Source organism: Centropristis striata, chromosome 10 (genome assembly GCF_030273125.1).
Source record: "Centropristis striata isolate RG_2023a ecotype Rhode Island chromosome 10, C.striata_1.0, whole genome shotgun sequence".
Classification (NCBI taxonomy): Eukaryota; Metazoa; Chordata; class Actinopteri; order Perciformes; family Serranidae; genus Centropristis; species Centropristis striata.
In genome coordinates, this window is record NC_081526.1 from 6,550,635 (window position 1) to 6,566,234 (window position 15,600).

The 15,600-nt window shown below is 45.1% G+C and overlaps 1 pseudogene; it reads left to right on the forward strand.

Annotated features, from left to right (window-relative positions):
- LOC131978733 (transient receptor potential cation channel subfamily M member 2-like) overlaps window positions 1-15,600 on the forward strand; it is a 67,064-nt pseudogene that overhangs the window by 7,772 nt on the left and 43,692 nt on the right.

The following is a 15,600-nucleotide window of genomic DNA, read 5'->3' on the forward strand; positions in this document are numbered from 1 at the left end:
GGACCACAACATGTTGCTTAATCGCTTTGGCACAGCTCTGAGCTCTGTTGTAATGTGAGCTCATTACAACAATACCTCAATGAAAGAATGTTTTTTGATGCTTATGGTGTGCCACAGGGCTCTGTTTTAGATCCTCTTCTGTTTTCTTTTCTCTCTCGATTAGGGGTCTTTAAATTTAAAGAAACCCAGATTTTTTTTTTTTTTTTTTTACATTTTTATTTTTTATTTTGTGAGAGCATTATCATACAGTGCTTACTTTCAGACAATATTCAATAGTATTTCTGCCACTCACAATCAAGGTTTTTTGTTTACAAAACAAGAAGCAAGATACAGAAAGTTAAACGTATTACATTTGAGAACTTTGAACAAACTGGGAAAGGTAGACATATGTAAAAGAGCAAATAGAAAAAAGAAAAAGAAATTATCCACCATGGAGTTTCAAAATGAAATATAAGTAATACAAACTAATCATTAGACCCAATAAAACATAGTACAATGTTACAGTACAAAACAGCATTACAGGGTCATCCTTACAGTACTTCTGTCTGTTCCAGATTAACATATTCAACCCACTTGGACCACAGTTTAACACATTTATCTTTCTGAAGACGAAGGGAGAAGGTAATCCTCTCCATAAGATAAATGTCATTTACTATACCTATCCACTCCTATCAAAATACCAAATAAATATTCATCAGCCTGCCTGACCTGTAAATCTAAATTTCCTAAAAATAATATAGAAAACTGCATGGGTAGGTTAGTGTTAAATATGCCACTTAATACTTTATGAAGCTCTATCCAGAAGGATTTAACCATTGGGCACTCCCAAAAGACATGCCAGTGATTGGCTTCCCGGTGTCCACATTGTCTCCAGCATGTAGCTTCCCCTCCGGCAAAATGTGCCTTTTGTTTTGGTGTAATGAAGAAACGGACCATACACTTCCATCCAAACTCCCGCCATACATGAGAGCTGGTGCATTTCCACTGAGACCGACAAATGTCGAGCCAATTCTCCTCAGATATTAAAAGATTACCCTCTCTCTCCCATTTTTCCTTAACATATCCTGTACTGTGGGACTTTTTAGACAATAGGCCTTTATAAATTCTGGAAATGACACCCTTGTTTAATTTGCTTTGGTAAGCATCAATAAAAATGATCAATATTGGGTCATTAAGGTCTGTTTCCTTTCTGATATGTTCAAAACGATTACGTACTTGGAGGAATCTGAAAAAATCCGTTCTTTCAAGGTTGCAGTCTTCTTTCAACTTTTCAAAGTCTTTAAATTGTCCCTTTTCTGTCAATGAGTAGTATGTTGTTATTCCCTTTAATATCCATGATTTTAATCCCTTATCAATTGTGTTGGGCTTAAATTCCGGATCATAGTCACACCACTGGATTATCTGTAATTTATTACTTAATTTATACTCGTCGATTATCATATTCCAGATTTTTAACTGCACTTTGATCCATGGGTTCTGTACCTTGTCTACGAATCTACCTAAATGTTTACGAGGTAATACTGCTTGTATTGGTGGATCAACCAGAGTAGAAAGTTCAATATCCTTCCATCTGGCTTGAAAGGATGGGTTACACAAATTAATTGGGGGTCTAATCTGGGCTGCATAAAAATAATCTTTAAAATTAGGTAGTGCCATTCCCCCTTGCTCTTATGGGAGTTGTAGAGTTTTAAATCTAACCCTGGGTTTTTTACCCTGCCAAATAAATCTGGAAATAATTTTGTCCAATTCAGAAAATTGTTTTGAGGAAATTTCTAGAGGGAGTGCCTGGAATAAAAAGAGATATCGTGGGAGAATATTCATTCGTACAGAATCAATTCTGTGACTAAGACTAAGAAAAGAAATCGAGTTCCACCTATGTATGTCTTCCTTAATTTTTGTCAAAAGGGGGCCATAATTTATCTCTGCCAGTGTTTGAATTCTTTTCGGTAGATTTATTCCAAGATATTTTAATGAATTTTGATCCCAATTAATATGGAATTTCTCCCTAAGTTGCTTTGTGGGTTGGTAGTTGATAGTCAAAATTTGTGTCTTTTGTATATTTAATTTGTATCCTGAATAAGTACCAAATGTTTCTAGAGTGGTCATTAATTTGGGGAGTGAATTAGGAGGGTTACTTAAATAAACCAAGACGTCGTCGGCGTATAGCGCCACCTTGTGGTCTTCTCCATTAATGCAGATGCCTTTAATGCTCTGAGTCTGTCTTATCCACTGAGCTAGGGGCTCTATATAGAGTGCAAATAGCAGGGGCGAGATCGGACATCCCTGTCTCGAGCCACGTTCCAGTATAATGGTATCTGAAAGGTGTCCATTTATTTTTATCCAGGCCGATGGTTTGTTGTATAGTGTATGGATCCCTCTGATAAAGATGTTATCCATGCCAAATATTTCTAAAACCTTGTAAAGGAAAGGCCAACTTACCGAGTCAAAGGCCTTTTCGGCGTCTAGACTAACTAAACAAGCTTCAATATTATTCTTTTGGATATGGTGTTATATGTGTAATGACCGTCTTATGTTGTCATGAGTCTACCTTTGTGAAATAAATCCGGTCTGATCGTTGTGTATAAGCTGAGGAAGAACTTTGTCCAGTCTTCTGGCAAGGATGGTTGTATAGAGTTTGTAGTCAACATTAAGCACCGAGATAGGTCTGTATGAACTACACTCTAATTTATTTTTCCCGTCCTTGGGAATAACAGAAATCACCGCCTCGTTCCAAGATGGGGGCATTTTAGCATCTGTTAATGTTGTATTACAAGCTTGGAGAAGGGTTGGCACTAACTCGGCTTTAAATGCCTTATACCACTCTGAGGAGAAGCCGTCCGGGCCAGGTGATTTGTTTGCTTTCAGGGTAGAGATGGCCTTATTTAGCTCTATCTCAGTTATGGGGGCTGTTAATCTTTCATTTGGTTCTTCTGATATAACAGGTAAATTAAGAGATTTCAAGGAGTCATTAATTTGCTGGTCACCTTCTAATTGGGGTTGTGTATACAGGTACTTGTAGTATTTTCTGAATGTCCTTTGTATTTCTTCTTGTTTATATTGTATAGTTTTAGAATCTGTGTCTCTTATTTTGTATATCGCGTTATCTGCTCGCTGCTTTTGTAGCTTTCTCGCCAAAATTTTTAATGATTTTGCTCCTGACTCATAGTAAGTTTGTCTTGTGAATATCATCTTTTTTTCAATTTCCTGTGTATATACTATATTTATTTCGTTTCTAATCTAATTCGTTTCTGGTTTTTGTTCTCTTTTATGTTGTGTCTCAAGATCTTTCAATTCTTTATTGAGGTCTATCAACCGTAATTGTTTTTGTTTCTTTTCATAGGCACAGAATGATATTATTCTCCCCCTAATAACAGCCTTTAAAGTCCCATACTATAGCTGAGTCAACCTCCCCATTATCATTTTCTTCTAGAAACCTTTTTATTTCCTCTCTCATCTGGGTTTGGAATCTTGGATTATTTAGGATACTTGTGTTCAACCTCCACAAAGTTCTACCCGGGTTGTCAATAATATCTACAGTGCAGTTGAAGGGGGCATGGTCAGATAAGTCAATACATCCAATGTCACAATCACGTATTCTATGACGATCTCTTTTTAATACAAAAAAATAATCTATCCTTGTATAAACATCATGTGGATGTGAATAAAAAGTATAGTCACGGCCTGATGGATAGAAATCCCTCCATAAATCTAGTATACCCAGCTCTACCATTAAGGCATTCATTTTCCTATGTAGTCGCGTAGTAACTGAGTTTTTAGATGAGTCCTGTTTTGGGTTGAGACGGATGTTAAAATCTCCACCACAGATGGTGACCCCTGTGCCCTCTATCATCAGATCAAATATGTTTCTATAAAATGCAAAATCACTTCCAGGGGGGGCATAAATATTACATATTGTTATAGCAACATCATGTATTCTCCCAGAGACTACTATATATCTACCTTCCTTATCAGATGTCTCTGAAACCTGTTCAAATGGTATTTGTTGTGAAATCAAAGTTGCTACACCTCTCCTGTGGCCTGATTTATAAGATGAATAGTATACTCTTGAAAAACCCATCCTTTTTGTCATAGTCTGCTCCAGCCTTTCCCCATGGACTCAGTAATTTTCCACTGCTCTACTCTCACCACACCCATTGACTGATTACCACACCCACTCTCAGTCACTGATCACACACCTGCTTCCACTCACTGATCACACACACCTGCTCACACTCACTAATCACACACCTGCCCTCACTCACCAATCAGCCCCTCCTGCCTGCTCAGTATATATTCTCCAGCCTCACACTCACTCAGTGCCAGATTGTTCCTTGCCATGCGAGACTTTCCAGCGTTCATCTGCCTGTCTTCCCGGTTCCGACCCTGCCTGACTTCGACCTGCCTGTTCTGCCTGCCGCCTGGTAAATTACCTCTACCCTTTGTTCCTGACTACGAGCTCTGCCTGCCCCCCTTCGGATTGTTTGCCTGGACTGCCTGCCTTCTGGTTTATGAACTTTTGCCCGTCCTGACCAAGCCACCTGCCAAGCCATTGAACTGTGTGTTTGCCGGATTGCAGTTAATAAAACCATTAACTGACCTTCGTTTCTGGGCCTTGTTTGTACTGCATTTGGGTTCACACAATACCCGTTACAGTACAATCTGGCCAGTCATGGACCCAGCAGAACAAGCGCCGCCGCAGAATCGATTTGAAATAATCGAGGGAGTGCTCATGCTTCATGAGCAACGAATGGAGCAAGCTGATGCCCAGACCAGACTAGCTGTGGAAGCCCAAGCCAGCGCCATCACCGCTCTCGCGGCTCAACTGCAACAGCTAACCTCCACTCTTTCCCCTCCACCGGCACCTCCACTTCCTGCTCCTGCTCCTGCTCCAGCTCCAGCACAGCCGAGGATGATTCCGGAACCCCGGCTGGGGCCCCCGGAGCGCTACAATGGGGATCCCAAGCTCTGCCGTCCTTTCCTGACTTCCTGTTCGCTACTCTTCAGTCTGCAGCCATACACGTTTGCCACGGAGGAGGCTAGGGTGGCCTACGTCATCAGCAACCTGACGGGGAGAGCTCTCCTCTGGGGCACAGCAGAGTGGGAGAGACAGACTTCCGCCTGTGCTTCATTCCAGGCCTTCTCGGAGGAACTACGCAAGGTCTTCGGTCTGGGAGCTACGGGTCCAGATGGCACGTCCGATCTTCTCTCCATACGGCAGGGTAATCAGTCCGTGGCAGATTACTCCATCGACTTCCGGACCAAGGCCCGTCAGAGCGACTGGAACACTGCTGCACTCCGGGATGCCTTTCTGCATGGGCTAGCAGAATACATCAAAGATGAACTGATTTCCTATCCTCTACCCCCCACACTGGATGAACTCATTGAACTCAGCACCCGACTAGACCTCCGTATCCGGGCCCGGAGAAGAGAGAGGAGACAGAATCCTGTACCATCCACTGCATATCATCGCCTGACTTCTCCACCTGCTCCTGCCCTGCTCTCACCTGCAGACCCAGAACCGATGCAACTGGGTCGCACCAGACTCACGCCAGAGGAGCGACAGCGCCGCCGGGTGGGGAACCTTTGTATGTACTGTGGACAAGCTGGACATTTTATCTCACTCTGTCCATTAAAAGACAGAGCTCACCAGTGAAGGAGGAAGTCCTGGTGAGTTTGGTGACAGTGAAATCTTCCTCTCTGATTAAACGTCCCCTGTTTCAAGTCAAGCTTCTCCTCCCCGATGACACACACACCCTGGCCACTTTCATTGACTCTGGTTCCGATGGCAATATTATGGACGAGTGCCTGGCTAGGCAACTCGGGCTAGAGAGGATCCCCCTCAACCCACCGATTCCTGCCAGGGCCTTGGATGGCCATCTTCTGGGAACTGTTACCCACCAGACTTCCCCTGTTCACATGCTGATTTCTGGTAACCATCATGAAACCATCCAGTTTCATCTCCTGCCCTCATCCAACCTCCCTCTGATCCTGGGTTTCCCATGGCTCCGCAAACACAATCCACACGTCGACTGGACCACAGCCACCATCCTCGGCTGGAGCAGTTTCTGCCACCAGGTCTGTCTTCGGGATGCATCGGCACCTCGCCAGACTATGCGCCCCAGCACCTGCCCGGACCTGACCAGAGTCCCTGCTGAATACCACGACCTCCGGGAGGTGTTCAGTAAGGCCAAAGCAACCTCGCTACCCCCTCATCGCCCTTATGACTGTTGTATTGATCTGAAGCCGGGCACATCACCTCCTAAGGGGCGTTTATACTCCCTGTCAGGTCCAGAACGAGAGGCCATGGAGGACTATATTAATGACTCTCTGGCTGCCGGAATTATCCGCCCATCGTCTTCTCCTGCAGGGGCAGGATTCTTTTTCGTGGACAAGAAGGACAAGTCCCTGCGCCCTTGCATCGATTACCGGGGACTCAACGACATCACTACTAAGAACCGGTACCCACTCCCACTCATCTCCTCTGCCTATGAGCTGCTTCAAGGGGCCAAGATCTTCACCAAGCTTGACCTTCGCAATGCCTACCACCTCGTCCGCATCAGGGAGGGGGACGAGTGGAAGACGGCGTTCAACACCCCCACTGGACATTATGAATATCTGGTGATGCCATTTGGCCTCACCAATGCACCAGCCGTCTTCCAAGCCTTGGTGAACGATGTCCTGCGGGACATGGTCAACAAATATGTGTTTGTCTACCTAGATGACATTCTCATCTTCTCCACTTGCCTCGAGGATCACATCCACCACGTAAGGACTGTGCTGCAGCGCCTCCTGGAGAATTCGCTGTTTGTCAAGACTGAGAAATGCGAATTCCACACTCAGTCTGTGGCCTTCCTTGGTTACATCGTGGCCCAGGGTCGTTTGGAGATGGATCCTGCTAAGGTGGAGGCAGTGAAGTCCTGGCCAGTTCCTGAGACCCGTAAGCAACTGCAGCGTTTCCTGGGTTTCGCCAACTTTTATCGACGCTTCATCCGGAACTACAGCTCCATTGCTGCTCCCCTCACCATGATGACCTCCCCCAAGAGCCCTTTTCGCTGGTCTCCTGCTGCAGACATTACTTTCCAGACTTTAAAGAACCGGTTCAGCTCCGCACCCATCCTCCAGGTCCCGGACAATGAGCGGCAGTTTGTGGTGGAAGTAGATGCTTCTGACGTGGGAGTGGGTGCTGTTCTGTCCCAGCGAGCGGCAGGTGACCAGAAACTCCATCCCTGTGCCTATTTCTCTCGGCGCCTCTCACCTGCCGAGAGGAATTATGACATTGGCAATCGGGAGCTTCTGGCTGTCAAGCTGGCCCTGGAGGAGTGGCAACACTGGCTTGAGGGGACAAAGCAGCCCTTCTTGGTTTGGACAGACCACAAGAACCTGGAGTACATCCGAACTGCTAAGCGTCTCAACTCCCGACAGGCACGATGGGCCCTCTTCTTCACAAGGTTCGATTTCTCCCTCTCCTACAGACCCGGCTCCCGCAACATCAAACCAGACGCATTGTCGCGCCAGTTTCAGAGGGAGGGAGACAAGTCCATAGCGACAGACACCATCCTGCCGTCTCCCTGTGTAGTGGCATCTCTGACTTGGGAGATTGAGGAGCGGGTGAGAACCTCTACAGAAGGAGAGGCTGGGCCCAGTGCTTGCCCCCCAGATCGCCTGTATGTGCCCGCAGCCCTAAGGTCTGACGTACTCCAGTGGGCTCATACTTCAAAATTTTCCTGTCATCCGGGGATCCAGAGAACTCGTGACGTCCTCCAGCAACGTTTCTGGTGGTCCACGTTAGAGGAGGACACCCGGGAATATGTCAATGCCTGCCCTGTCTGCAACCAGAACAAGTCTTCACGTCAGGCCCCGTCTGGTCTTCTACAGCCACTTCCGGTGCCGCATCGCCCCTGGTCCCACATCTCCATAGACTTTGTCACTGGTCTGCCGCCATCTGAGGGGAGGACGGTTATACTGACTATCGTCGACCGCTTCTCTAAAATGGTCCACTTTGTTCCCTTACCCAAGCTTCCATCAGCTAAAGAGACTGCCGAACTCCTCCTCAACCATGTCTTTCGCCTCCATGGGATCCCTGTGGATGTGGTCTCAGACAGGGGGCCCCAGTTCTCTTCCGTGTTTTGGCGGGAGTTCTGCAGATTGCTGGGAGCCACACCCAGTCTGTCGTCGGGGTTCCATCCTCAATCCAACGGCCAGACTGAGAGGATGAACCAAGAGATGGAGACAGCCCTGCGGTGTTCCGTGTCCCAGAACCCATCCTCCTGGTCCCAGCAGCTGATGTGGGTTGAATATGCCCACAACACCCTGACAAGCTCGGCCACAGGCCTGTCTCCGTTCCAGTGTGCCTACGGGTATCAGCCACCTCTCTTCCCGGCCCTGGAAAAGGAAGCCTCCTGCCCTTCCGTTCAAGCCTTCATCCATCGCTGTCGTCTGACATGGGCCCGAGCTAGAACCTCCCTCCTGAAAGCTGCTGACCGTTATTCCTCTGCTGCCAACCGTCGTCGCTCACAAGCCCCAGACTATCAGGTGGGCCAGAAGGTCTGGCTCTCCACCCGTGACCTTCCACTGCGGGTGGAGTCCAACAAGCTGGCTCCCAAATTCATTGGACCTTTCCCCATCGAAAGGATCATCAATCCTGTGGCAGTCAGGCTCAAGCTTCCCTGGTCCATGAGGGTTCACCCAACCTTCCACGTGTCCAAGGTCAAGCCAGTCCGCGAGAGCCCTCTGGTGCCTGCGACTCCTCCACCGCCTCTGCCTCGCCTCATCGATGGGGGACTTACCTATGCTGTGCGCCGCATCATCCGCTCCCGTGTACGTGGTAGAGGCCTACAGTACCTCGTGGACTGGGAGGGCTATGGCCCAGAGGACAGATCCTGGGTTCCTGCTCGACACGTTTTGGACCGACAGCTCCTCTGTGACTTTCATCAGCAGCATCCTGACCAGCCCTCTCGCAGCATGGTAGGGGGCTCTTCTCGTCGTGGGGCACCTGCTGTCAGCCCTGTTGACCCTCCGGCTGCAGAGCCTGAGGATGACACCCTGTCGCAGGAGGGGGATCTGCAGATGACCTTGTCGTCCTCTCAGGAATTCTAGCCCGCCTCCCAGTTTCCCCCTCCTCCCGCCCTGGCACGTTGGACATGTTTTGGGGACGTCGGGTGCCGTCCCTTGAGGGGGGGGTTCTGTCATAGTCTGCTCCAGCCTTTCCCCATGGACTCAGTAATTTTCCACTGCTCTACTCTCACCACACCCATTGACTGATTACCACACCCACTCTCAGTCACTGATCACACACCTGCTTCCACTCACTGATCACACACACCTGCTCACACTCACTAATCACACACCTGCCCTCACTCACCAATCAGCCCCTCCTGCCTGCTCAGTATATATTCTCCAGCCTCACACTCACTCAGTGCCAGATTGTTCTTTGCCATGCGAGACTTTCCAGCGTTCATCTGCCTGTCTTCCCGGTTCCGACCCTGCCTGACTTCGACCTGCCTGTTCTGCCTGCCGCCTGGTAAATTACCTCTACCCTTTGTTCCTGACTACGAGCTCTGCCTGCCCCCCTTCGGATTGTTTGCCTGGACTGCCTGCCTTCTGGTTTATGAACTTTTGCCCGTCCTGACCAAGCCACCTGCCAAGCCATTGAACTGTGTGTTTGCCGGATTGCAGTTAATAAAACCATTAACTGACCTTCGTTTCTGGGCCTTGTTTGTACTGCATTTGGGTTCACACAATACCCGTTACACTTTTAAGTTTTTCGTGTTCCGATGGGGTGAGGTGCGCAAGAGCACAATCTGCGCATTCTCCCTTTTCATTTTCGTCAGTATTTGCCTCCTCTTAGCTGGACTTAAAATCCCATTCACATTAAAAGAAATCACTTTAAGGGTTTGCCTATTCATAGTCTACTACTGTGGTCTACAGTGATTGTCACACACCCAAAAAACTCTCCTGGTGTCACTGGGCGTACATACATTAAGTCTGTCTTTCCCGAGAAACACGAACAATAACAATATAGAACAGTCTGGAACAGAACATCATTGGAGCAATTCAGAACAGTTGCTTCCGATGCTGAGGCTCGTTTCAAAAGAGCTTTGCGGGGCTTTGTAAAGTCAATGCCCTCATAAGGGAACGTCCCACGTCGCAGTAGTGGGGCCCTGAGATGTGGCCGCATTTCAGCCAGAGTCCAAATAATAAAATAAAATAAAATAAACAAATCGAGGATGGCTCGCCTAACAAGTCCCCGTTTTGTGATTAAAGAAAGAAAATAGAAGTGCGACTATGATCTGACATGCGTCAGGTAAAGCAAAACTGTTTGGCGGTCTGAGGCATGCATAGTTAGAACAAAACGAAATGTAAGCTGCATAATTCAGTATTAAATCGAATATGACTTATCTGTAGAGCGCGAGGATATAATCCATCAGTGATCAGTATTGTCTTGGGATGTCAGCCTTCTAAACTCCTTAAGTTTGTCTTTAAAGTGAGAGTGTAGATGTTTCGACTGTGCGCTGCCGCCCGCAGCGACAGGCTCCTGATTTCCAACCTGGTTTCCCCTTCTCCCCACCACCTGCCAGGCAGAGAGAAGCTGGATCTCCTCTTGGTCCAGTGCAGCGGAGGTCTTCACCACGGCAACTGGAAATCCTCGCGCCGACATGTCCCGCGTAGCCTCCGCAGCATTCTGGAATAGCCGGGTGCCGTCATCATAAAAGATCTGCATCTTTGCAGGATATGGCGTCTGGAACTTAATTTGTCTTTCCTTCAGCACCCTTTTGGCCTCGGCGTATTCGCTGCGTTTCTTTGACACTTCAGGAGGGACGTCATGGTCAACATAGAAACGTACGTTGTCATAAAACACCTTCTTTTTCTGCCAGGCTCTCTTTATTACCTCCTCTTTGATCTGCCAGCTACCAAACTTGACCACTATGGAGCGAGGTTTTGCCTGTTGGCCGGTGGGCTTCGGTGCCAGAGCTCGATGTGCCCGTTCAATTTTGAGGTCTCCGTCAGTGGAAAATCAAGTGTACTTTTCAGCAGATTATCCAGGAAGCCAACCATGTCGGTGCCCTCTTTGTCTTCGGGTATCCCGTAAATCCGCAGGTTATCCCTCCGCGCTCGAGCCTCCTGGTCAATTAGCCTCGCCTCCAGGCTAGCCTGGCGCTGTGTTAGCCGTTTAACTAGCGTTGATGTTGCTTGAAGCACGGTCTCCGTTTCATCTATTCTCCCTTCTACTTCATCCAGTCTGTCGTTTGCTCTCTTTAACTCTTGTTGAATGTCAGAGAGTTGCGCCCTGTTGTCTCTTCTAAATTCACGAATTTCCTTGAGAATACTTTCCAGGCTAACGTCAGGGCTAGCTTCCTCCTCACATGGATGTAAGTCCTGAGAGCTACTTCGGCCGTGTCGCGAGTCTGGGTCGTCTCCTGTCACACCCATATTTAATCCACTTCTAGTAGTAACCCCTTTCCTCATTATTTTATAAAATGCCCAGCAGGATTGACAAAATCACGTTTTTTGGGGTTAATTGGTAAAACCTTCGGGGAGCTAGAAATTTAGGCTGTCATCCTCTCAGTGGCGGAACCGGAACCTTCAGAAACCCAGATTTTAGCCCCTGTTTCAGACTACCAGTTGATTTCAGAATTGATTTAACATTTTACTGATTACCTTCAAGGCCAAAGTGGAGCCCCAAAATACACCTGTGAACTCTTGAGCTCGATTGGAGCCTAAGGTCCTCTGGCAAGGGTCTCCTGGATGTTGCAGGTTTGAAGTGAAACACTGCTCATTGTATCTGCTTTTGTTGCCAGATTCAGGACATCATCAGGATGCCTCATTTGCTGACAATATTCAGGATAAGCGAAGACAATCATGTGGGCGTGGATGTGGCTATTCTTCAAGGACTACTGAAAGGTAGGGATTTGTTTTTCAGGCAGTCGCTCAGTATCGGATTGGACTGACTGTAGGCTTCCGACACAACATTAAGTATGAAGACGGAAAGGCTTCGAGCTCTCAGCAAGTATAATGTTGCTTCTCAGAAGACCAATCGAATGCACTGTGATACAAATGCAAATGTAATCCTCCTTGTGCTGGTCTTAAGAAAGACTAATGCGGGCTTAATGTGTATTGTTATAAAAGATTCTGCGCCAAAGTGCACTAAAAGCGAGTCCACCACACTGGACATTCACTTAGCATTTGATCTTAATGATTCATCAGCAATCTAAACCGCTTCGCCTGTAGTTTCCATCTCTGAGCTCCATTATCAATGGGGGAATTATAATGCATTTCCAGGCAGTAGTCCTGCTGACTCAGCGAATATATCTTCTATCTCTTTTTATCTGTGGCCATATTTCCTTACTATTTGGTGCATAACCAAGCAGTGGGACCCCAGTTTATATCACACTACAATATTAAGCTGCTGAAAAAAAGCAGCCAATGTATATATTTGTTTATTGCAAAACAGTTACCCAGTTCCAGCTCAATGTTTTATACCCTACATCTCTGTATATTGAATATGTTTGGGTTTTCTAACTGTTAAGAAAATAATTTGTTTATCACAGTGTGCTTTGTGAAAATATGGCCATTTTTTAAAATCAATTTTCTAACAATAAATAGACTTAATTCTGACTTTGTTGGATCATATACAGTAAAACATGCCTTAAGTGAGGAGTGTGGATAATCAGTTGTGAAGAGAGATTATCTTGTAACAGAAAGATAGAATCTCTCCAGAATCAAATCAGTCTGTTGACTCAAAGTAAGCAGAATTGAGTGTTACATAGATTGTGGTGCTATTCATTTTCCACTCAGCCTCAAAGATGAGCGAGTCACTGGGGATGGTGTCCTGGAAGCAGCTGGAGCTGGCTATAGCCTGGAACAGAGTGGACATAGCTGAGACTGAGATCTTCACTGAGGAGAGCCAGTGGGAGGTGGGTCCAACTGTAATACAACATACATAACACCAGCAGTAATCTGTGTCAGACTGTCAGGATTTACAAAAAACGGCATCCTCTGAACTTGACCCCGGTCTTGACCATAGACTGTATATAAATAATGGACGTAGTCATCGTGACGACACCCATTGGTTTGTGGATTGCCTGTTTTAGGCATCAAGTTCAGCATTACACCCGTCGCCATCTTGTGTCGCCATCTTGTTTCCGATATGGGGAGCAGACCATATCTGGACTGTGGAGGAGGAGAGGGATCTGATCACTGACTACAGCCTCTCTACACCTCAACCTGACTGACTCATGTTAGCATTAACTGGAGCATTAACTGGGATGTTCATTTTGGCTAGCAAAAAAACAAACAAAATGTACGTTACTTACCTCAGAAAAATGAGCAGCGACTTCTTGGAGTGTCTGTTAGTCCAACCAAACGCTGAACAAGACATTTTTAATGAACAAAACGTTCAAATAAACGTAAAGTCAATAAGTGAAAATACAGTAAAAGGGTCATGAGTTATGAGACCAAACCGGTAAACATCCTTTTTTAATATCTATATAACGTTGAATATAACTTTATTGACACGTTTTCGTGGATATGCATTGCTCTGCTTCTCTCCTGATGACGGCTCGCCTTGTTAGTGACCTGTCAATCAAAGGTAGCCACGGCCCAAATCATACGATTCTTTATCTTCTATTTTCTTCTAAATGGGGCCATTATTTACACTATTAACATCAAATTGTCTTGCAGAACATTTTTTACTAGTGATTGAGACCATAGTGTTGTCCTAAAAAAAAGTTCTGAGGTAATAAATAAGGTGAGAAGTCTTCTCATTTTGCATTGAAATGTATGGACAAAAATGTTTTGGCAGCCAAACTTAGCGCCCCCTGCTGGAATTTTCGGTAGAATGCAGCTTAAGGCACTTCCTGGTTTGCCTCCCTGCTCAGACCCGGAGGTTGCTTCTTGGTCTTGACCCTGTATGATAATCTAAAAAATTAGCTTTTCTACATCAAATAAGAAATAAAGATCTGTTATGTTCTCCATGTATTCTAATTTTCAGTCCAGTGACCTCCACTTGGCCATGCGCTTCGCCCTGTTTGGCAACAAGCCTCAGTTTGTGAGTCTGCTGCTGGAGAACGGTGTGAGTTTGAGGGATTTCCTGAAGGACAAGGAGACTCTGTGCGATCTCTACAAGCAGCTGCCCAGCTGCATCTTTCTCCGCAAGCTGGCCAAGCGGGTCCACCCGGGGCCAGGCCAAAAGATCTCCATGACTCATGTCTCTGATGAGGTGCGCAAACTGCTGGGCAGTTTCACCAAGGCCTTGTACCCTGACCCTCCCTCCAACACGACATACACGTCTGTACCAGTGAGTCTGTTTATCCATCATCTATGTTTTTAATTAACCCATAAGAACCCAGACCCATTTATCTTTGAAAGAAAATTATGGGGGATATACCACAGACCAAGTGGACCACATAGAAGACATTTATGATGTTTTTTTGTTTTTTTACTTCTAATTGTCAAAGATCTGTAATGTGACATATATGTCATATTGGGTGTTTATGGTATTATTTTTTATGATATTTCTTATTTTTATATAAATAGACTTGACACCTTTTCTGCTTACAGAAACACAAATTTGCCTTTTTCTCTGCATCTCCACAACATTTATTAAAATTGTGACATTATTAGTGCTGTTTAACAATAAAATTATTTTTCAGATTTGTTTTTTAGTAACAAAGTAATAATAAATCAATAATAAATAAAAACAAATAACAAACCCTAATAGGGTTGCATGCAATAAAGGACACCCTATTAACTGATTAGAATTGTTAAATGGGTTTAAACTTAGCCTAGTAACAAAAAATAAGCTTTTTGAAATTAGCTAATTTTTTAGATTTCTGTTTCCAGTCACACACATATTTTGGAGAAGTCACTTCCTGTCACAGTCACATGACCACCACCCCAGGGTGTTGAGTATGTGTCACTTAGGTACTTAATGAGTTAAGATGAAGCATAAAGCTGAATACTATATGGGAGATCCTAGATTTAAAGTGTTTGTTACACCCGTGTCATCGTGGGTTCTTATGTGTTAATGTAGCTTGATCAGCAAAAGTACTCTGAACCATACATACCTACTAATTAATCCTGACCTCTGTTGTATTCATTCTGGTAGTTGGAGGTTTCATTTTTAGAGACTTTAATTTCATAACTTATTCATGGTTCCAATATTTAAAAAGAAATACTACCTTTAGGTCAACAAATAAATAAAGGATATTCAGTATTTTTCAACCAGATATGTGGCAATGACATTTTGACATTGGAAATGAAATTTACAGGAGATATAACTGAACAGTTTGCTAAAAAAATATATATATATTGTATTGTATTATTTTTATTGTTATTTTTATCCAAATTGGTGTCTGGACAAGCCTTGGGATGATTTGGACTTTTTTCAATATGGCTACATCAATAAGTTCAAACTGTCTATTTATAATATGCATTCATTATCATGCACAGCAATTCTTAGTGAAAGCAGCTGTAAGTGATGAAAATAAGTTTTATATGACTGGCACTTTACGTGTTGCGTGAAGGCCCTTTAATTACTTTTTTTTGGTAATTTTGTGTCTTTTCTTAATAATTTTGTGTCTTTTTTTAAATAATTTTGTG